The sequence below is a fragment of the Lichenostomus cassidix genome, chromosome 14 (genome assembly GCF_008360975.1).
Source record: "Lichenostomus cassidix isolate B80296 chromosome 14, HeHo_3.0, whole genome shotgun sequence".
Classification (NCBI taxonomy): domain Eukaryota; kingdom Metazoa; phylum Chordata; class Aves; order Passeriformes; family Meliphagidae; genus Lichenostomus; species Lichenostomus cassidix.
Genome location: NC_139495.1, coordinates 6,527,424 through 6,550,096, shown reverse-complemented (window position 1 = coordinate 6,550,096; position 22,673 = coordinate 6,527,424). Strand labels below are relative to the sequence as shown.

Genomic DNA, 22,673 nt, shown 5'->3' with positions numbered 1-22,673 from the left:
TATTCATTTAGGAATATCCAGCACTAGCTATTAGTTGGAAGTATGAATACAGGAAAAAAACCCTAATCTAATTATGTGAAAATCCTTGCTGTGTAATAAAATTGAAGTGGTTTCTGCATGTCTTACCACAAATGAGAGAGATCAGCATTCAGAAACAGGTTTGAATTAATTTTAATGTGTATTGAAAATACTTTTTGCTTTCAAACTGCTTGGTAACCATTATAGTCTAGCAGCCATAAAGCTTCATTTACCTCCCAGGCTTTACTTGTTTCTCTGTCCCCAGCAATGTTTTGGAGACCTGTTCATATTTTGAAAGGTGTTATATTGAAACCTGGAAGTTCAGTGCATACCATGCTTCTGAGTCATTTTATTTGAAAACCTGTGAAAAAGTAAAGGAGTCTGAGACATTGAGGACAGATAAAATTGTTCTCCAAAAGTTCAAGAAGAGTAATTGCATCAGTCTGCAAGAACATGGTTAGGGCTAAAACTCACAAATACGCCCTGAAGTAATTGAGTGTGTTTAGCATAAAGAAGCCACAGTGAAATGATGAAATGGTGCCCCGAATTATCATTTTCTTTCTGAGGTGAATCAACTAAATGCCAGTATAATAACAGCAAATGTATCAAGAGCTTTAAAATATTCCATAGTGAATAGAAAATCTTTCTAAAATGGGTCTAGAAAGTGGCTAAATTATGGGCAGGCAGGAAGCCTGCATCAAACAGGTGACATTACAGGTGACATCATGTGTTTGAAAACGTTGCTATGAGACACTAGATGTGTTTTAGAGATGCTGAGCATTATCTCCCTGCAGGAACTGGAGCCTTTTGTGTGGAGAGGTATCCCTGTAACCCTTCCCCATGTGTCCAATAAGGTCACAAATGATGTCATAAATACAGGTCTTGAGAGAAGCCAAACAACTAAAACCAAACAGCCAATTAACCTGAAAGCACATTTCCCAGTTAATGAAGTGTTCCTGAGTTTTTGAGGGCTGAGGAGGAATTTATTTTGGGAAGTGTTTTACTCCAAGGCATCCATTTGCAACAGAAACCTTGAATGGCAGCAATGCTAAAGAGCTTCTCAGGCACCCTCTGGTTCAGTGGAATAGTGCTCACAGTAAGTTTTCTTGACCAGGCTACAGGAAATATGTCTAGGCTGTGCTTCCTAGGGCTGCTTATGAACTGTCAAGTAGAACAACATGAAGAAATGCCAGAGGAAATGAAATTACATTTGCTTCACATATTTGTTCTTCACAAATCCACATTGGCTATTACTCATCTTCACGTCATTTTCTGGTTTCCTACAGGTTTTATGTTTCAGTATTTCTCAGTATACTGAAAGATGTATAAATCCCTACGTGCTCTCTTGCCTATTTTCTAGCCATCTGCATTCTCACCTATCTCAGCTTCTGCTCCAAAAACTGTACTAGTTCCCTCAGTACCCCTTTGATTTTTTTTTCCCTTGAAAAACAGATATAAAAACTTCCAACTTAGCCAAGTATTTTTCAAACCCTTTTGAGTTTTGTCATAGTTCATACGCTAATGTCTCCTTGCCAGCATCAATTTTGTTATTCATCTGATCACAATTAACATTTTTAGGGAGGACTGAGGCAGAAAACAGAGTAAATGCTTTGGTCTGCTCAGCATCATTTATCGAGCCATCCTTTCCTGTTGAGTAGCAGACTGACTTTCTTTGACCTCCCCCTTCCTACCAACATAACCTGTTGGCTTCTTTCATTTTGTGTCTTGTTAGCTGTGCCTTTGTTTGTTGGGTTTTTTTTCTCTCTCTCATCTTTACGTGCTGCAGCAGCTCTTGGACACAGTCTTAGAAATTAGATGAGTAAATTGTGTGTTTTCTGATGCCTCTTGAAAGGACTCGGTCTCTGCAGAACTCTAGAAATCCTCCAGCTGCAGCTTTACCCATAGTCTGCTGTAAAATCTTATGCATTAACATTTAGAAGGAATAATAATCAGAGGATCAAGTAGTATTTGATAACTCTTCTGTGGAATGTTTGCTGTAATTGTTAGGGTACTATAACTGCAACTTTCTAGGCCACTAAAGGATGTATCCTCTCCTGGATTTCTAAGCAGTATTTATAATTCAAGAGAGATGCTTATTATAGCTGAATATATTTGAGGCTTACCTAAAAAAATTTCCAACTTGTAGAAAAGTTTTGTGGTTTTTTGGTTTTGTTTGTTTTGTTGACAGATTTCACTGATTGGGAGAATTTTAAATACATTGATATTTTTGTCCAATTTTGATCCTTTCTTTCTCCTTTCATTAATGCTGTGCTTGCAAAAGCTTCTTTAAATGTTGTCTGTCACCATTATTTTGTTTTCATAATACGCATTGTAAATCCACAAAGCTACAATGTTAATACAACAGAAATAATAGATATTGTGTATGTATAAACACTAAAAATTCTTTCTCTGAAACTGACACCATCTTGATTATCTGGGTATTGACAACTGTAGAGCCAAGCACTGCATAGCTGAATAGCACAAAGTCTCTATGCCCCCATGGGCTGATGAAAATTAAAGATAATACAACTTTTATGTTTATCTGCCTGTGATAGAAGGGTTTTGGAACTTTCTGCTAGATGATCAGTTGTGGTTATAAGCTGAGGGCTCCATTTATGCAGCCACTGAGAGTGGTGTTAGGAGTTAGTGCCCAAATCCTACTGAAACTCATCTGATACTCCTTGGTGGTAATGAACCCAACAAAACTACCTCCCCACCCCAAAAAAAAAAGCCCAACAGAAAACCAAACAACCAAACAAAAGTTTCCCAGCAAACAAGATGAAAAGGAAAGAAAAATAAGGGGAAAAATACCAAAAAACAAAAAGAAAAAAGAGTCTAGGACTGGATCCAGCAGAAATAATCACCTCCATGAAAATGAGAGCCCCCGGGTACTTTTTTGACTGCTGTTGAAAGGATGATGGCTTTGGGTAATAAAAACTGTTGTGCTCTTTCCCCCCTCCTGTTGCCACCCCAGCGCTGACATTTAATGCACAGAACAGGACCTGTGCCACGGTGAAATATCACTCCTGTCACTCCAGCAAGTGACACGAGCGACGCTGGGGACAGCGGCTGTGAAAGCACCAGGCAGGAGGAGTCATCCTTCCCAGCTGATGAAAGATAACTTGAAAGGGGATGCAGCACTTCTGAAACAGGCTTCTCAGAGACCAGAGGTGGAAAGAGTGACAAAGAGAGAGCTCGTGTTGAAAGGCGCACGGAGTGACGCGCGCGGCTCTTTCATGGCTCTCACGCATCCCTGCGCTCGGGTGGAGCTCCTGGAGCTGGAATCAGGCCCTCTCCACTCATCAAACGCTCTGGGCTGATTTTAATAGGCAAGATGAAACAGAAGACAGCTCAGTATGGGTTTAGATTGAGTCATGGTTATTGAATTTGTCCAAGGTACAAAGGTGCTGTTTGCAGCAAAATGAAATAAGTGATAAAAAAAATCCGCAAAGAACAAAGGGACCGGAGAGTAATATTTGTCACACTCTCAACAGTCTCCTTCTGTTTGGTGTACGAGAGGAAAAAATAGTAAGAAACATGCTGCAAACTTGCAACATTGACGTGCCTGAAAAGAAAAAAACTTTAATGAAAGTGAGATTGCTTTTCCTCAACTCTACAAAAGTTTGGGTAGGGGTGGATAGTCGGGTGGAACTGAAAACTCTTCACAAATAACAAAGCAACAAAAGAAGGAGAAATGAGGGACAATGGAGGAGCCTTCAGAGTCCCCATGTAGAAACCCTATAGATGTTCTTGCTGTGTTTACCTGGATGCAGTGCCTGGTTCTGTCCTTGTTCTGTGAGTGTCCACATAATGTTGAGCTTGGAGTTGTACTTCCAGACATGAGACTTCTGCCTACCCACTTGTGTGCTCCTCCAAACCTTTTCTGCTTTTTGATTTGCAAAGAAACATGGTTGTGGAAGTACTTAAAAATCTGAGCTTTGGTCTGTCACTTTTAGCTCTTAAAGATAGGAATACTTTTCTTTATCTGTCCCAGGGCCCTGTGATGATGAAAAGGTGATAGACAATTAGGTGCTGTAATAAGGGGAGAAGGATAAGTATGTTCTTCCATGGAAAGGTTGTTGTGATGAGTTTAGGACATAAGAGCAGCAGGACTTTTAAGTAGAAATGTCTCGTAGGAAGTACTCTGTATAGTTCCTTTATATGAGTACTCCAGGCTTCTGTGCACAGACTGCCCTTAATTTGCCCCTTATATAGGTTATTTAATCTTTTATAAAGCATTTACGTCAGAAGAAAATGACAATATTGAAACAAATTGGTACAGAAATCAAATGAGAGATACTTACAGAGGAACCCTATGCCCTCTCTTCTTTAAATGGGTATGTAATCAGCCTCTGCTGACCTTTACCACTCAATTTCTCATCTGTGGCTGAGAAATTTCTTCTTTTCCAGAAGAAAGCAGCCATAGGTAGAAAGCTCTTGGGCAGATGTGTGCCTTTGCTTTGTGTCTCTGTGAGTGCAGCATCTCTAGAGTGACCACCAGGCTGCTGTCATCCCTATTGCCAGTGTTGCAATTCTGCACTTCCAGCTTTTGTCTCAGCTGCTGCCTGGAATGGGTAGAAATGAATAAACCTAATCAGGAAGGACCAGGAGAAGGAAAATCCAGCTGCAGGGAGAAAAACCTTTTTCTCTGTGTGTCTCTCATGTCCCACATGCAGTGCCACTATCCCTCACTAACACGAGGCTGCCCAAGCACTGCATTGCTCCCAAGCACTGTTGCCAAAGCCACAGAATCAGAGGCTCTGGCTGGGAATGAAAGAGAACAGTCTCTGCTTCCCTCATCCTTTACAGTGGGTTTGGTTCCACAGTCCAGGCAGTTGAACCCTGGTTGGATCAGTTCTTTCTGTCTGTGTAGATTCTGATTTATTTCCCTCTCCAAAATCCCCTGGCAGCATTTGCGGTCATCAGGGATGGGTTTATTCCTCATCCCACGGCTCTGTAAATACCATGACCTGAGGAGGGTTCTTGGTGAGGGACAAAGCTCCTAGATAGCCTTTAGGAATTGCTCTTGACTATGCAGAAGCTGCTTTAACTTGACAGATCTGCTCTTGATGGTGAGGAGACTCATTCATTTGACTTGCTGCTCCACTACTTCTGAGTTTCCATGTTTTCCCTGGGGGCTGCTGAGTCTTTCTGGTTCAGCACAGTCCTCCAGCACTTGTGCTCAGACGCATTTGTACCAAAACAGTTGCAGAAGGTTTTCTGTTGTTGTTTCTGTGCAAGTTGTACGTGTTTAATTTCAGAGGAAATCTTTGATATTCAGATTGAACTAGTGCAATTTTTGACTGATATAAATTAAAGGCTAATCACTCATCTTCCAAAAGAACTGTATCTTGGACTGCATCAGAGTAATAGGAAAATAAATCTAGTCCTGTTGTTATAGAGCCATTTTTGTCAGTAAATCAGCAGTAACTGTGTTTCTGTCTGTTCTATTATTTTTATTCCAATATTGTGGATCTGAAGTTCTCCATTCTTACTCCGGGGAAGCAAATAACAATTCTGCTATGCCATAACTTTTAGTTAAGTCTTTTTCTACTGAGCCATCACACTGTTGCTCACTGGTTAAATGTGCTTAGTGAGACATTTGCTGTGGGCATTTTTCAAGCTGTCATCACTTAATGCAAAACAAGGCTTGAAAAAACCAAGGAAATACAGTTCTGGTCCTTTGCACAATTTTCATTTTTACATCCTGACCCTTGTAAAACAGCAGGCTTGGGTCACATTTTCTGTCTGTGTTGTTGTATCATCACTATACTTCTGTGGTGGCCAAGAAGAGCCTGGAATTCCCATCTTCATCAGCCTCACACTGGTAGGAGAGGTGGTGAATAAAAAATAACTCAAGAAGCATTTTGGGTAAAATGTCATATCGGTTTCCTTGCGAAGTGCAGGATCTGGATTATTTGGAAATAGATTTTGCCAGACAGAAAGAGGGGAAAATTATAAATTTTTTCTTTAGATATTTTAAAATGCTGGGTTTATTTCTGTCTAGGTAAACAGTGGTTAGAGTTGCAAGGATTTAGCTGTAAGAGAAATGTCTCCAATGAAATGAGTGTGAGAACAGTGGAACAGCTGAAATAATAATATTTTTCTTTAGATGAAGATGAAACGACTGTTTCTTTATCTTGAGTTTGCTCTGGCAGGTTTTTACGGGGGTATTATAAAGGGAATCTGTCCATGACCCTTCAGAGATTTAATTTGCCTTGATGGTCTCAACTATACATTTATAATTAGTTCTCAGAATGAATGATGTTTCTAAGCAACTTGAGTATGAAAAACTTCAGTCTCCACTGGGTCTTTCCAAGAAATGTTTGGGGATTTTTTTTGTGTGTAAGAACAGTACAGTGTCAAAAAAGAGAAAAAGATTCCCATCAGCCTCTCAGCCAGAGTAGATTCATAAGTTAACAGCTCTCTCCGGAGTCTTTGGCTTTTCTTACTTCCCAATAATTAAATTTTCCAGGTTTGAGTTAGATTTCAGGCTGTGTCTTGGATGATGAGAATCTACAAATACATTCCACTTACAAAACCTTTCTAATAATCCTCAGTGTAAATAAGAGATATATTTGAAATTCATAATATGACCTAAAACTCCTCTTTGTTGACTCTCAGAATTTCTGCTGGCATTCTGTTCCTCTGTTCAGGTAGGGAGGACAAGCCTGAACAAGGAGGCCAATGACCCCTCTTTAGCATTAGGACACTTGAGTGTTTGGCTGCTGTGCTGGGGTCTGAATTTGCAATTCCAGCTACCACTTGAAGAGGGGCTACGTGATACTCACTCAAAAACTCTGTGACAGACACAAAATTTCTTTTCTTCTACCTATTAACAGTGCCTTTCTAACAGAAATTTCTTTCAAAATTAAGATTTAATTATTCTTGCGAAATGCAATGTAATACATTAGTTTTTATCATAGGAGGTATTATCACACTGTAAATAATTGAAGAAACCATGAATTAGAGTTGATTATCTAAATGAAGGAAGCACATTTTCTGATGCTTTTTTTCTGCGAGTTTCCTTGCTGTATTTTGCAAATTAGCAAGTAATTTGTAATGCTTATCCTGAACATTATGTGAATTAGTGAGAGTCCATTGTAATTAGATTTTTAAAAAACCAATTAGCAAGTGAGAATGATCTCATCGTTTATTTAGAATTACTTAGAAAAAAAAAGGAGCATAATTTTATTTGCACTGTATTTTTTTCAAGATTTTAATGCTTTAATTTCCTCCTAATAAAAGAACTTGCATGAGGGCACAGAGAAGAGAGATGGTGAAATCCAAAATCTCCTCTTTTCTGCTGGATATGTAGGCTCCTTCTATTCTCAAAGGTTTCTGAATCAGAACCAATGTCATAAATGCAGTAGGGCATAAATTCTGTAGGGCAGGGAATTAATTCTGTTTTCTGAAGGTGCAGTCTAATGTCTTCACTTTGAGATCATTCTTTTTCTACATGTCTTTGCACAAATCACGCAAGAATGTTTTTAATTTCCATTTTAGCAGAAGTGGAACGTCTTCTTCGTTTATTTTTCGTTTGGTACTAAATAAATTGCAACAGGAATGGAATTCTGTGAGTTTTTAACCCTGTCCATAGAAATCTCTAGTTTTGTTCTATTTTTCTATGAAGAGCCTTATGATAAGAGCAAAACCTTGTTTTCCTTTGCAGTTGTCTCATGATGTCAAAGTGAAAAGGATTTGGCTGCTGTATATTCATGAATTGCTATAGGAGGGTGGATGAGGCACTTGGCAGAGATTCATGAACAGCTGAGATGTTGACTTCTTGGCTACTGCAGGAATAATATGGACACTCCGGCAGTTTGCACAGCAGGGCTGCAGTCATCAGCACCAAGAAAAAGTATTTGCTCTCAGTTCAGGATGGAGGGTCAGTCCTTTCCTTCTGTCACTTTGCTGTGCACCAGCACTCCAGGTGATAATTGGAATCTCCGGGTGATGAAGGACTGGTGACCCTCGGTGTGAAAGATACAACCTGTGTTTGAGGTTCAGAGCAGTGGAGCTTTTCACGTGGTGCCTCTGTTTGCACTGGAAGGCCAAGAGTAGCTGAGGGATCCAGTTATTCCTCACAAGCCCCTCTGTGGATGAAAGTCTCTGCTGTGTTGCAGCACAAAAGTGTATTTTTTTCTTTCCAGTCTGATCTTATTTCCCAAGATCCATAATGAGATGACGTCTTAGGGATTTTTCGTGCATGATTCAGCTGCAGAAGTATTCTCCTTTAAGCAAGGTATTTTGTTTCTTTTTCTATATGTCCTTTGCAAAAGAAATGTTTTGTTGTTTAAATGTAGCTGTGTGGTCTGTGTGTGTCCTCTTCTGCACTGCTTTTGCCTGCTTCTTCTCCTCTTGGATTTTCTACCATCTTCAACAAATCAGTGGAAAAGTTCAGAACTGAGATGCTCAGTAATTTACAAGCATCAGTAATTTAGTTTACTGATGGGACCAATTGTAGAAAAACTCAATTAATAACCAAAGCAAAGTAAGCATTTATTGAGTAGACGTCAGCAGGAGCAGAGAGCCTGAATGTTGCTGGAAGCACTCAAGGCTTCCCTGGACCAGGTTCAGCTCCTGCCCAGGACCTGTGAAGCACAACTGCTGAAAGCTGTGATTTTCATGGTATGATTCAGGCAGTGTAACCAACCTACTAATTCTGACTGTAAAAATCTAGAAACAAATGACAGGAAGCTGTGGTGAAGCTGTTCTTCCCCATTCAGAGTGTCTGTAAGAATAGGCATTAATTGACAACAGAGAAAATCACAGGAGGCTGCATTAAAATTGTGGAATAGGGCAGATGCATATAAAAAAAATTAACCTGAGCTAAACCAAATCAAAGCATGGCTGCTGCAGCATTTATCATGTTTCATTACAAGCTGACTTACTGAAAATTTCTTTGCTTGAGATCCCTCTGATAGTGAGACTTAAACAAATGGTTGCCTCTGAACACCTCACACATTTTTAATAGTTTTAGTAGTTTGGTTGGTTGGTTGGTTTTTTTAAAGCAACTTAACTTTCCTTGTGGGTAATACAATTACTACTTTCTTTTTTGGCTATACTTTGAAATGCTTATCGAGAGTTTGAAGTAGTTTTGGTGGTTGAAGAGAAGTTTGCTGAGTACATCAGCCATGGTAATAGCTGAAAGTCTTGCTCAGGTCTGGGAGGGAAGAACAGGTGAACTTGAAGATAGAAAATTATGTGACATATATGTCTGGCAGAAAAATCTAGTAATTTTCTGCTCTGATATACTCTTACAAATAGAAATATTTTCTAGTTAACCAGCTGTGGACCACTTCTTGCTCTCTATAGAGGTAACATCTGGCTTAAATAAGAGGAGGAAAAAAAGGAACAAATTATCCATAAAGTAGTATTTATGTCCTCCCATTTTCCAGAATAGAAGCTTTAATAGTTAGTTTAAATTGAATGGCAGGTATTTAAAAGATTTCTTTCTGAAACATGAGTTTTAAAAATCTAAGCAATGAAATCTAAGCAATCTAAGCATGAAAATTTTAGACAGGAAAAGAGTTTCAGTTCTATTTCTGAGCTCCACATTACTCCTCTGTTCTGAATCTTAGAAGGAAAAAAACCAACCCAGCCCTTGATACCATCAGTAGGATGTGTGTGTCCCCTGGTACCTCTAAGCAAACCAAGAGATTTCATGTGACATTAATTTGCACGGTTTGGAAATATTTCTGAAGTAGCCTGTTGATTGGATTTCCCATTATTGAGTAACTGCATCTTTTCAGTGCCCTTAAGAAATGTATTACTGAGAAAAATACCTTAAATTATTTGCTTAGCAGATGAAGGGAAATATTGACAGAATATGGGTACAATGTAAATATCAGCTGGGGATATATGGGCATTTGTGTGTGAGAACATGACTTCCCCATGCTTACTGCCCTCAAAAAGAGATTTATGTGTCTCATGTCACACTGATAATAGTGGCAGCTTCTTCCTTCCTCTCAGCAGGAATAGCTATCAAAGATGAAAGTGTCTTTGTAGGCCAGCATGAACTGATTTCCTCAGTCCTGTGCATGATAATATTTTAATTAGGCAATTTCTTGTGGTGGTGAGGAGCTTTTCAATTAACTATTTTTTAAAAGCGTTCTCACTTTCTCAAATTATATTACTTTAATTTCTCAGTGAAGGCATAAATGTCAACAGACAGGAATTCATTCACCTGGATTTTTGGGTGTTAAAAGGTTGCTAGAAAATCCAGAAAGCAATATGCAGGGGATTAAGTATTAATGACTACTCTGTTTCTTATTCAAGTTATTTGTGATTAGGAAAATGGGTGATGCAGGGTGTGATGTGTGGAATTTCTTGCTCTTTAGAAGACTAAAACATGAGCCATTTCTTATAATTAAAAATACTGTAATGCCTAGTCCTTAGACCACCATCAGTTGTCAGTTCACACCGTGAAGAACCAAATTATTTTTGATCAGTGGAATCAAACCTAATATGGAAGAAGTCAAAACGTTTGCCTGAAGATCCTTTAATCACTTTTTAATTAACATTTCACAGGAGTTACGTGGGGGTTAATGAGTCAGTAAGAGATGCCACAGGTGTCACGACATGTCACACATGCATTCAAGGGCTTGGACTATTACAGATGTTGTAGAGGGCTATAAGTGAATGAAAATGCTTATTTTATATATAAACTGCTTTTGTTTTAGTTTGTACATAAATTACAGACAAATGGGAGTGCTTAGACTCTATAGTGACTATTTTCTCACAAATCTATGAAACACTTAGATGTTTTATACACTGTTTAAGTAGAATTTTAACTGCTTCTCTTCGAGTTCTGTCAAATGAAGTATTTCAGTTGTTTCTGCTTTCTGATATAGGTAGCAGCTTAATTACCTTTTGAAACCCATGAGCATTTCAGAGGAGATGAAATTAAAAGCAGGAATTCTTATCCCAGTGGTTAGTATGCCTTTTAGTAGTGAAGAAAGTGCCCACTGATGAGAAAAATCTCATCAAGCGGAATCAGAAACAATTGAGTAAGGCTCAGCTATTCTTCACAAAAGGAAAAACCCCTGGAGATATTCAGATAATTATTAGTTCATGGTTTTTCAAAGAGCCTGGATCTAACTCACACTGGCCATAACTAGAAACTGATTATTTTCTTCATTAAAAAAAAAAATTACCCTTTAGTTATAATTCTTTCTGATAGATATGAAATATAGTTTATCTTTTTTTTAAGTTGTAATAGGGAGAGTGGGGACCAGGTAGCAGGATAGCCAAACTAAATCTAGCTGGAAATGTTTAGTGCAACAATTTTTCCACTACAAAATACAGCTTGAAGGGTGGAGATCAGGATTAAACATTAATTAGAACATGTGAAAATTTGGCCAAGAAGTCTGATAAGGAAAAAACAGAATAAATAGAAATAAATTTTGTATTTTCTTGATTTCATGCATTTCTATCCCAATTTATATTTTAAACAATACACTTTGAACCTTTGATAATAGTACGGTTATTTTATAAAATTTTGTCACTTTTGAAATATTTATCATTGGTAAAAAATTATTTTATCAGAATTCTCATTCTGCAGGTAAATAAATTTTTTTTATTTTATATTCCAATTCAAAATAAAATGAGATTTTGAAATGGCAGCTTTTCCTGCAGAAAGAAAATCTGTCTTTCTAAGCAGATGTACATGTCTCTTAATATAGTTTCAGCATTGCAAAAGTTTTCACTGCATTTGACATTAATTGGAGGGGACAGGTGGTGGTGGCAGTGGGGAGGAAATCTCTCCAGCATTGTGTAGAATTGATAACAGGATATGCAGGACTAGAGCTGGTGAAAAATGCATAAATATCACTTACACAAGAAATTGATCTGTTGAGATTAAAAAAAAAAAGAATGGAAAATCTGAAGTATAAATGTAAACTAACAGCAATAGAAAGATACTTTTCTGTTGTCTTCATGGAGAATCCCTAGAAGTTAACTCCTTCTGTGAGTTAACTCCTCCTCCACTGGTTTTGCCAAAGGAGAATGTGAACTACTGAGTTCTCAGGCTTGTAAACCAAGGGGCTGATTAAACAGAAACAGAGTAGGTACTGATAAAAAGCCATGGTAATTAACTTAAAAAAGCTAATGTTTATTGCCAGAAACCAGATAATGTTATTGTTGGTGTTTAACTCTCACAAAACAAGGTGCAATTGAAAATTTTCAAAATACTGGTACTTTTTTCACACTATAAATATTGTTTCTAGAGAACTTAGAGAAGAAAACTATGAAAAGTTATATGAGGAACTGAAACAAATGTGCAGTGGCCTAGAAATAGAGAATTGTTGTTTGATGCCCCATGGCTTGGAAAACAGCTGCTTTCTAAACATGAAACTCTGCTTTCCTTCCCATAATCACTGCCTTTCCTCCAGGCACTTTCTCAAAGTGAATCAACTCGAGGATTAATACTTCTGCACAAGGCTTTTGACAAAGTGTGTGATATCAGACTGTATGAGCTTGAGCATTGCTGAGGAAGGAATTTTGCAGAGGAGCAATATTGTACCTTGGAACACCTGTGTGAGCCACAGAAATACTTCAGAGCCTTTGACAAACAGCTCTGCAAAGAGAAGTGATGTCTCTGCCTGAAATGCTGGAGAGGAGGGCAAAGAAAAAGGGTAAAAGCAGTTTCCAGCTGTGGGTTCTTGGTTTTCTGAGCTTCTCCCATTTTCAGCGATGCTGCTGAGATTGGACTTGGTTTGTGTGTGGTTTCCAGCAAGAATTACCAAGTTGAGAAGCCACTTGCTGGTGGTGATCTGGGGTGATTTGGGTTCTCTTGGGGCAGTTTCCAGCTGTGAGGTATGTAGCTGGGGCAGATGCAGTGATTTAAAAGACTCTGAGCTTGCCTCTTGTCCCTGTCGGCTCTTTTGGGGTGAGACATGGCTAAACCCCATGATGAGAGTGCTCTGTAGGAGCCTGGCTGTGGTGGAATCCTCATTTTTCCATTCCCCCAGGGATTCCTGTTGGAAAGGGCTGCCCTGCAGCAAGCCCACGGTCAGAGCCCTTGGTTTATTTGACTTTTGTTTGTCAGCTGGGCCAGACCAAGGGCTCAGGTGCAGGCAGGGCAGGATGGAGCCTGGTGCAGTGCCCTGCTGCAGTTATCCATCACCCCTGGACAGAACCTGAGCACTGAAGCAGCATTATTACTGACTTACCATGGGATCGTGTGTTTCTAACACTTCCTTCTGCTGCACTGCAAATGAGAAGCTGATAGGAAAAAGAGGATGGTGCCATGGGCTTTCCAGAGCAGAACTGACAGCCTGCTGCTCCTGCAGGGGTACAGCTCCCAGCGGCAGCTTCCTGGTGCATATGGAAGAGAGGATGATCCATCAGTGACTCACTGAATGCTTTTCACTTCATCATAGCAAATGAGAAAAAAAGGGAGAGAGAAAAGAAATAATACAATTTCCATGTCGTTATAAATGCAGTAGGAGCCTGTGATTAGAAACAAGCAGCTTAGGATGTGAAGGGTAAGAGCACGGCAGCAGTAGCAGCAGGTTAGATGTTATTGCTGTTATTGAGCGGAGCACAGGGGTGACCACACTTTACAAGAGCTTTATTGGTTCACTCTAGTAAAAATGAATCACACCTCTCTCCCTCAGCTCCTCATTTCTTCCCCCCTCAAAAGACTGATAGGAAAAAGGATGATTAAAAAGCTCCAACATGAAAAAAGTTAGACTGTACACGTCAGTGCTGTGTACAGATGGATGATTCACTAGAATCCATCTCTGTTTTCAAGCTGCTTTTTTGTTTGAAGTGTTACCATGTCAGACTTTATAGAGATTCCAGGTTTGAGCCTCTGCTAGTACCTGCTTTTATCAGGTAAAATGTTATGTGGTGGCACAGAAGGAACTCCTGCCAAAAAGTGCTCCCCTTTGCTAGTTTGATGGAAAAATAGAGAGAAATCTACATGGAGTCTCCATTTCTGTGCTTTGAGGGATTATTTCCATGGAGGTTTTTGCTGTGCACTTAAATGGCCTCTAGAGGTGCTTTTCAGTATCAGACACTATCCTTTGCAGCATTGGAGGGGGGGAACCAGACAATTTTCTGACTCAGAATCAATTTTGTGCCTTTCCAGTCTCTGTTTAGCTGCTTTTAACTCTTGCTACCATTATGGTCTCAGGGGTTACAGGCAGCAGAAGGTTCAGCCATACACTATTCACCAGGCAAGAGGCTCATGCCAGGGAGAGCAGGGGCTGAAAGCCATTATTTAGGCAACCATATCATAAAAGTGCTTGCAGATGTCAAATAGAATGGGGCACCAACCTGCGAGCAGCAAAGAAAAATTGAGTTTATAGTCCTGTCATATGTGCATATAAGCTAAGTTTATCATTGTTGCTACTTGCAACAAAGCTGTACCAGTCAACGTTCAGCTGCAGCAGTGCCACTTGCCAAAGCAAAGCCTCCTGTCTGTGACAGGAGCATGCCTGTAGTGCCTGGCATCTGACAGTCCTGAAGCATTTAGCAGTACAAATGTTAATTAAGCTTTACAGCAGCTTAGTAAGGTAGGTAAATGCCATCAACAGACATTTCTGCCAAGGCACAGAGCTCCCTCTCCTGTGGAACGGTATCAGGGTGTGAGAGGGTGCACGTTGGGTGGGTAGCCCAGGGTGTTGGGCCAGATTTGTGCTCAGGAGAGTGAGTCTTCAATTGTTACATGACCTTTTGTGCTAGAAAATTGGGACCTACATCACAGCTGGGACCTCTGCTATGGTTACAGCAGAAAACTCAATACGGTAATAGAAATGTTCCATAGACTGGAGTGGCACAGTGGTCTGTCTGCCAGGGAATTATTTTGGATTTCCCCCTGAATGAGACTATAATTTGGCTTTTGATATGCATCACAGCTCCACTTGTTCCCATGCAGCCCTCCCTTGTTTCAGAAGTGTGACCCTGTACGTGGCTGTGGCACCACGCTGTGTGGGCTGGCTCTGCACAGCTCTCCAAGAGCAGCCACGCGCCCTCTGCTCTGGTGTGAGCCTTCATTCCATCCACACACTGCTGAATTTTTAGCAGTCTGTGTGCAGCCCGTCAGCCCTTTGTGTTCTCCCTTCAGAGCTCAATTTCCTGGCAGGAGGAGAAAATGCCCCTGGCTTTTAGCTGGAACCCTTTGCTGTCACATGTCCTTGCCAGAGCCTCTCATCCGGAGGGCGAGTGCTGTGCCCACAGCCCACCCCTGAGCTGTGGTCTGACATCCGAGGGCTGTGCTGAGTGTTATTCAGACCCATCTGAGTCTTACGTGTAAACACTGCAGAATTTCATGGCAAAAGGGTGGGAAGGAGGAGGAGGCAGACAAAGTGCCCAGTGCCCTACTTAGCAAACGCCTAAAGCCTGGCCTGCCATGCTGCCTTGTCAGACTCTGCATGCTGCAGAACTGATTAAACAAAAACCCAACATGCTGGGGCCAGAAATTGCCCGGTTCAATGTTAACATTGTGTAAACACTCTCCAACTGCCTGAATTCTAGCAGATCCAAAAGTTGCCAGGAGCATTTTCATGCTTTCCCTCTCTGCTGAAGCTCAGCCTGCAGCTCCAGCTCCGCCAGGTCTCCCTGGGACTCATTAGCATGGCACTGCCATCGCTGCTGGTGAAGGTGGCCACGGGGGACAGTGTCACACGTGCAGTGAGTGGCAACCTTCACACAGGAGCAAAACAGCGAAGCAAAACTGCGGTGGAGGGAAAGGATCATGCTTAATAATATGCAAATCAATGTAGCATCTCACAAAGATTTGATTTGCGTTTCGAGGCAGCTGCTAAAAATGTTGTTTTAACCCCTCTCGGGAGCGTAAATATATCCGCCAGACACAGACTAGATGGAGGGTGATTACATTTTCTAAAAACTTTAATTTTACAAGGTAGAACATTTGAAAGCTGACATGTCTTTCATCCTTGGACCAAGTGTTTTGGGGAGATGCCCACGTAAGGGTAATTGCATCAGTGTTAATGCAGCACAACCCTGCCAACCGCACAGAGGAATGCCCTGCAGATTTGTCAGGATGTGAGGAAGTTTTGCTGTACATAATGAAATGTGATATATCATTTTCAATGCACAAAGTACTTGCTTTCTCCTTGCTTTTTATTGTTTCATCACAGGCAGCCCAATACTCAGTGGTGCTACCTGGGCTCAATCGTTACGTCTTGGAGCTGCGCATCTGCCTCGCTGAATCGAGTGCTTACGTACTAACTCAGGAAAATCGGTGAAACCTACGTGTCTTCCCGTTTATGAGGGCAAATGATTTGGGTCCGTTGCCTTCCTGTAACCAATTCCACACGTTGTTAAGCTTGTGTAGCTCAGGTGGCTTTTTATTGCCTGTGCCTTGCAGAAACCAGCGCTAGACTTAATGCAGTTGTTTCAACATGACACAGCTGTAAGAAAGAGCAATATTATGGCCCAGTGACGGTGAGAAGCAGAGAGGTGCCTCAGGAGGCAGAGACCTACACGAGGGCTGAGGCCCCGGAGCCAGGAAATGAATAAATGAGCAGCACACTGCTGTGCTAGCACTCGGGGGAGGGTTGTTTGTGTCCTGCTCTGCTAAGTTATTGTTCAGGAGATAGAAAATTGGTATTTCTGTGGCTTGGATCCATTTTGATTTGTTTTTCTGTATTCAAATCATCTGTCTCCCGCTGCTTTCTTGGGCTGAGTTTGACAGAGATGCACAAATGGGCTTGTGGCTCATCATCTTCTAAAGAAGATCTGTAATTCTCCTCCCTTCCATTTTGGTTTGGGGCATTTGAGGTAGCAATGTCACGGTAAGGGCCAGGATTCCCTGCTTGGCGAACACGAAACCAAAAGGTAAAGGGCTCAGGGAGTCTCCAGGCTCTCCTTTGTTTAGAGGCATGTTGATTGCAAATACAAAGGTATTGATGGGCTTCATTATACCTCAGTGCTGCCCTTGACAAAATTTTCTGAACAGTTAAAGTTCTGTTGAATCAGGAAAGAGCTGCCCAAAGGCTGTGCCGTACTCAAGAAATTTTTATTTCAGTCACTCAGGACCGTATTTCATTGCAGCCATGCAGGTCTTGTCTCCTCCTCAGCCACCTGGGGCAGGGAGAAGTTGCGCTGAACTGCAGGATTTGAGCTGCTCTTGACTGACACTTGGTGGCTTCAGTGTGTCTCCAGCACAGGGGGGACAAAGGGAAGGAGGGAGGGAAGGAGATTTTATCACCCTGCAACAATCTACTCTTTCCCTGATATTTGCTCAAACATTTAATCATTCGCTATGTTACATGTTTTGAATTTGTCTCGTCTCATCAGATGAAGGAACCTTTTATTAACAACTATTCCCCTTCTGCCTCTCCTTCTCTGAGGTCTCCATACTTTACAAACCAGGCAGCTCTTGGTCTCTGTTTTGGGCTCTAAGTCTTACAAAACCAGGCATGTTCTCTTATCCTCTGGCTTGCACCTTTCCTGGTTTTCAAAGTTATCTTTTAAAATTGGGGTGCTGGAGGGTTATAGAATATTCATCACCAGCCTCACAAGTGCTGCAAATGGAAGAATATTTACCTCCCTATCTGTCACTTACGTGTTCATACATCTAAGGTTCATTTTCTAGGTTGCAGTCCCTTATTCTGTAGCTGTGCCTTCTTGTTCCTAGATACACAACCACAAATCTGGCTTTAGATGAACCTGGTGAATATGAATGAATTTCTCTGAGATATCAAAGTTTATTAAAAATTAAAAAGATCTCATCTAACTCTGCTCCAGCTCCTCTGTGCAGACTCTTCTTAAATGGCTTAAAATGTTTGTTCCTAGACCTTTAACATCCTCTTCAGTATAAATTATCCTACTGTCCTTCTCATATATGGAATAGAAATATGGACCGAATATTTTACCTCTTCTGCATTTTATTGAAAACTTTGCTGGCTCTGTAGCTGTTGTGCTGCTGAAGTTCCATTGCTCTGTGTAAATTCTGTTGTCAGCCAGGCCCAAGATGACTCTTTCCTCTGTCATTTTTGGTTTTCCTAATAAATATTTCAGCTTTTCTAATATTGTTTTCAGCAATTCCTATTGATTTTCTCCTTCTCAATCCTTTTACATTGGCTTTTTGTTCCAAATTGCCTCCTTTACTTTTCACCAAATGAGAATTTGCTTTTAGCCAAACTTGGGTTTGTTTTTTATTAATTGTGGTATCATGTCTTGTCCATCTCATGATCTTTCCCCAAGAAGTCCCCAGTCTCAACCTGTCTAACTTTTCTGTTGGTTTTTGGGCATTTTGTGTTCTTTAGTTTTTGAGCAATGGTTCTTTTGAGGCCTCAGCAATAAAATTGTGTTTGTCACAATTACGCTTCTCCTTTCTCTTTTTCCCTAATTTTTTAATTTTTTTTTTTTTTTGGTCACTTTTTGTCTAGTATGACATTAAACTGCAATATCCACATCAGCAACAGTCTTACCTATATGTTTGGATACTACTTGGAAAATCATGTCCTATGTTTTTGTGCTCTGGAATCTTTGGAGAGACTGTATTCTGTTCTATCCTTTTTTCAGTTAGTGCAGTGAAGTTGGACTCCAGGGACTTTTGTAGCCAGTTTTTTGTTTTCATTTCAGCCCTGAAGAAGTACCCATTCAGGTTCTTCAGGCTATAACTGTGGGCTTTTTTCTACATACATCACTTGGAATAAAAAAATATATTCCTCCTTGTACAAACCTTGCTTGCATCCTTTCCTACAGCTACACTGTTGGAAAATAGGATTTGGTTATAATCCTTTTTAGCAGACTGCACTAAACAAGGTTTCCTGACAGTAGGAATATACTTCTGCAATGGTAATTTTATAAGTGGAAGAGATTATCCCAGGGATAAAACCTCTTGTTTGAGGTGCTGAGTTATGAGACCTGTTACTGTGAGATGCTGAGGGTTGGCATAAACCCAACATTTGCTCATAGATGTTCATCCAAAGCCACTGTTGCACCAACTGCTATCAGATAATTTGCTCATGTTGTGGCAGTGATTTTGGGTAATATCTGTTAGCCCAAGGTGCCAGAATGATCTTGTTCTTATTGCATGGCTGTCCAGTGAGCTATGCAGCAAACTGCACAGCTATAAACTCCCTGTTTTCAAGAACGTGGCAATATGAGTTTGCATTCCTGAGCAAGGCCCTACTGAGTCACCTTGCCTTGTCATAGCTGAATCACTGACAACTGATGGAAATTTTTCTCTTATGCAACAGCTGTCAGGCCTTGCACAGAGGTCTGCTGAGTGATCCTGGACTCCAGGACTGACTGGGAAGGCTCTTCAAGTCAAACCAATCTGCACAGAGACAACCTTACTTCCCCTGTACTGCACCCAGCCATGCAGCCTAAAGAATGCTTTAGTGGCTGAGCATGGTACCACTGAACACCACAATCATCGTTTCCTGCAGCATTTTCCCCAGAAGTATCTTTCTTGAGCAGTTATCTGGGATTTGAGGGGGCATTGGGATTTCCTATGTGACAGAGGACATATGGTAGTTCCCAAGATGTGAGTGAGGTCATTGTGCTGTGTTGCAGGAGCTGTAAACCTACCTAGAGGAGATCCTGAAGCACAACCAGTCTGTATCTGAGAGGCTGACAACAGCCAACCTAGGCTAACAGAGCATTCACAATGGGGTTTTCAATGCCTGGGAGAGCTCTTAGTTTCACAGAAAATTTCTTGGAGCCCCAGACTTGATGAGTGTCCCTGATCAAGGTCAGCTGCCACTGAGCTTCTCCTCTGCCCCTTTCCTACTGAGCAGCTGCAGCTGGAAAGGTAAAATCTTGCCCTATTTCTCCATGGTGATGTTGTCTTCTATTTGGCATTTGTGCAATATCTCTCCCTGCTTTTTTCCCTCTCTCAAAATGTGTGTCCCTAAACACGTCCTAGCAAGAGCACTCAGTGAGCATGGAGCAGACTGACTGCAAACCCTTCTGACGCTGAATTCAGCTGACAATCATTTCCTAATGCCAGCAGCTATTCCTGTTTTGTATCCTCTTCCTTCAATCTGATGCCGACAAGGTCAAGTTTAGAAACTTCTAACAAATGTTACTTTCTCATTAACAGACAGACTGTTGGGTGGCAGCTTCTGTTCTGTGTGTGCCAGCTGCCATTTTAACCAGCTCTGTTCTGCAAGCTTTGTGTTTGAAGAGCTGGAGATGCCAGAGCAGTGAGTGGTGTAAGCATCACCAGGTCCCTCCACATGTTCAGCTCTTCTTGGTTTTTACAGGAATTTGTATTGGAATCCCTTTTTCCAGGTGACCCTGATTGTTCTCTGCTCTTTGACGAAGAAGGGATGAGGTGGCAGAGCAGGAGACACGTGGGAAGGGAGGAAGGGAAGGCTGGTTGGCTGGAGAGCATCATGGACAGGCTGCAGGTCCCCAGAGCTCTGATGTTGCAGTGAAACTTCTTCCGTGTGGAGGAGTCCTGGTTTTGGATTCCTTAATTCCTGTTTTCCTCTACTGCACCTTCAGCATCCTTGGCTAATCCAACATAATGGCCATTGGAGTTTGCAAGGAGCTCCAGCTCAGTTTTAATCAAATCCATCTTGGATATTTGGGGATATTTTCACTGCTGTCATAGAATCACAGAATCATTACAGTTGGAAAAGATCTCTGAGATCATCCACTCCAACTGTTGGTAGCCTTTGGTTTGGCTTCTTATTGATTTGTCTTTGTTACTGAAAGACATCCTGAGGCCATTTTCCCACGAGCAGCTCAGGGCTGCCAGGTTGGTGGATTCTCAGCTGGGGTGATAGTCCTGAAAGTGAACATCTGTTGGTGATGCAGGAAGGTGCATGAGATTGGTCTTTCAGTCTTGATGAGGGGCAGTCTGGGCTGTTTAGGGATGAGTGAGGATGGAATGACTTTCCACAGATTGGAAAGAACATCTCTAGAACAACGTTCTTCTGCAATATGCTGTGGAATTGATACCCACCATCAGCTGCAATGAAATGGTCTCTCATTAATGCTAATCACACTTGCCTCTTAGTTTCATATTAGATAATGAACGTAGTTAAATAGTGGAAAGCCTGCTCTCCCTTTTTCTGCTGTGACAGCATTAGATTGTTGTGATTTATACTCTTCATATAGGTAGTAATATGATTATTCAGTTAATCTATTATTCATTTCACTCATGATCTATTCTTTTCACATTCTTATTCTGTGAGTCAATTTCTCTCTCTGCTGTTTTAATAGAGTAGCATTTTAAATTGTGAGAACACCGCATTAAACATGTATAAGATTTAATCTAATTTAAAATGCTTTCTTCTAGCAGGATATGCCTAATAAGCATAAAACTAATAATGTTCAAAATGCTATGGCATATTAACATGACACATTGTGAAGGATGCATTTTTCAAATAAAGCAAAGCACTAATTAATGAATATCTAAACCACTTTCTTATTCCTTATCCTGAAGCTGTCTGATTGACATGGAAAAAGATCTTTTGACAGAATGGCATTTCATACAAGCTGCCTTGAAGTTTACAAATATTTTTTCTTGCTGTCTAATGTGATATCTTTAGAGTAACACAGAATCAGTGATATCTCACAGTATTAATGTTATATGTACCCTGAAATGCTTGGGAATCATTAATCTGCACTTGAGTTAATTCTGGATGCACGTAACCAGTGTAACCCACTGGATGAAATGGGTTTTATGTTTTCTCTCTGCATCTTCTGCAGAGATCCTGAGTCTGTTCTATCCTGCAGTGGCACAGCCTGGCTGTTGCATTCCATGCTTGTAGTTTTAGAGACTTTTGTAAGAGTCTGGGAAATAATTATTTTTGCTTAAAATTTATTTTACAGAAAAATGAAGTTCTAGTTTGAATGTAGACTCGTTTGAAGCAAATTCAGACTTCTACCTCCTTCTGCTGCCTGAGAACTGAGTAATTTTGTTTTATGTTAAATATTTTTGTTTCCTGCTTTGAAATCAGGCCTCCTTTTAGAAAGTTAGGTCAATGTGCTCTTGTGAAAATATAAAACCTGCCCAAATGGAAAAAATTACATTTTAGTATCAATTGCACAGGTATTTATTCTAACTAAAATATGATTGTCTATTTTGTTTGTTTCACTGTCTGTTTTCATGACCCCATTTAATGCTCAGATAGAGAAGAAGCAAAAGGAAGATAGAGAAAACAGCAAACCCCTGACCCTACAGAAAAATGATGGCCAGACGTAGGGTTTATTTTGTCTGCACTGTTTTTCCTTCCTGGGCCAAGCAGGCAGAGGGCAGGGAGGCAGCAGAGCCTGGTCCCACACTGACACTGGATTGTGGCCAGGAGCCCCCACCGTGCAGATTTGGAAGCCTCCTCAGCTCTGCTGATTTAAACAGAGCCAGTGGAAGCTCCTTTGTAACACCCAGTGGGAAAACTCATATAATTAAGCACGTCTTTATGTCTCTGCAGTTCCTGAATCTGCTTTTTAAACCTCCTATTTGTTATCATTGTATCAGTTTAATTATAGATTTTCAGCAGAGGCTGACATGCAACAGGAGGGCTAATTGTGCTCTCGGTTTCCGGGATTGCTCACTCCCAGCAGGTAACTCCAGGCACATATGGTGGAATTAGCCATTTGCTCCACTGCTGACCTTCTCTGTGAGCAGGATCCTGGCGGCTGGAGCTGCTGCACTCCCACACTGTCACAAGGGTGAGGCTGGAGTGATGCAAAAGGAGACTTGGACAGGCAGA

At 40.8% G+C, this 22,673-nt stretch overlaps 1 long non-coding RNA gene across 1 annotated transcript in view; it reads right to left on the bottom strand.

Moving 5' to 3' along the window:
- Nucleotides 1–262: 262 nt before the first annotated feature.
- LOC146430728 (uncharacterized) overlaps nt 263–22,673 on the bottom strand; it is a 39,037-nt gene continuing 16,626 nt past the window's right edge. The window contains exon 3 of the long non-coding RNA XR_014855094.1: nt 263–379. This is a non-coding gene — a long non-coding RNA (uncharacterized LOC146430728). The remainder of the gene's footprint in view (nt 380–22,673) is intronic.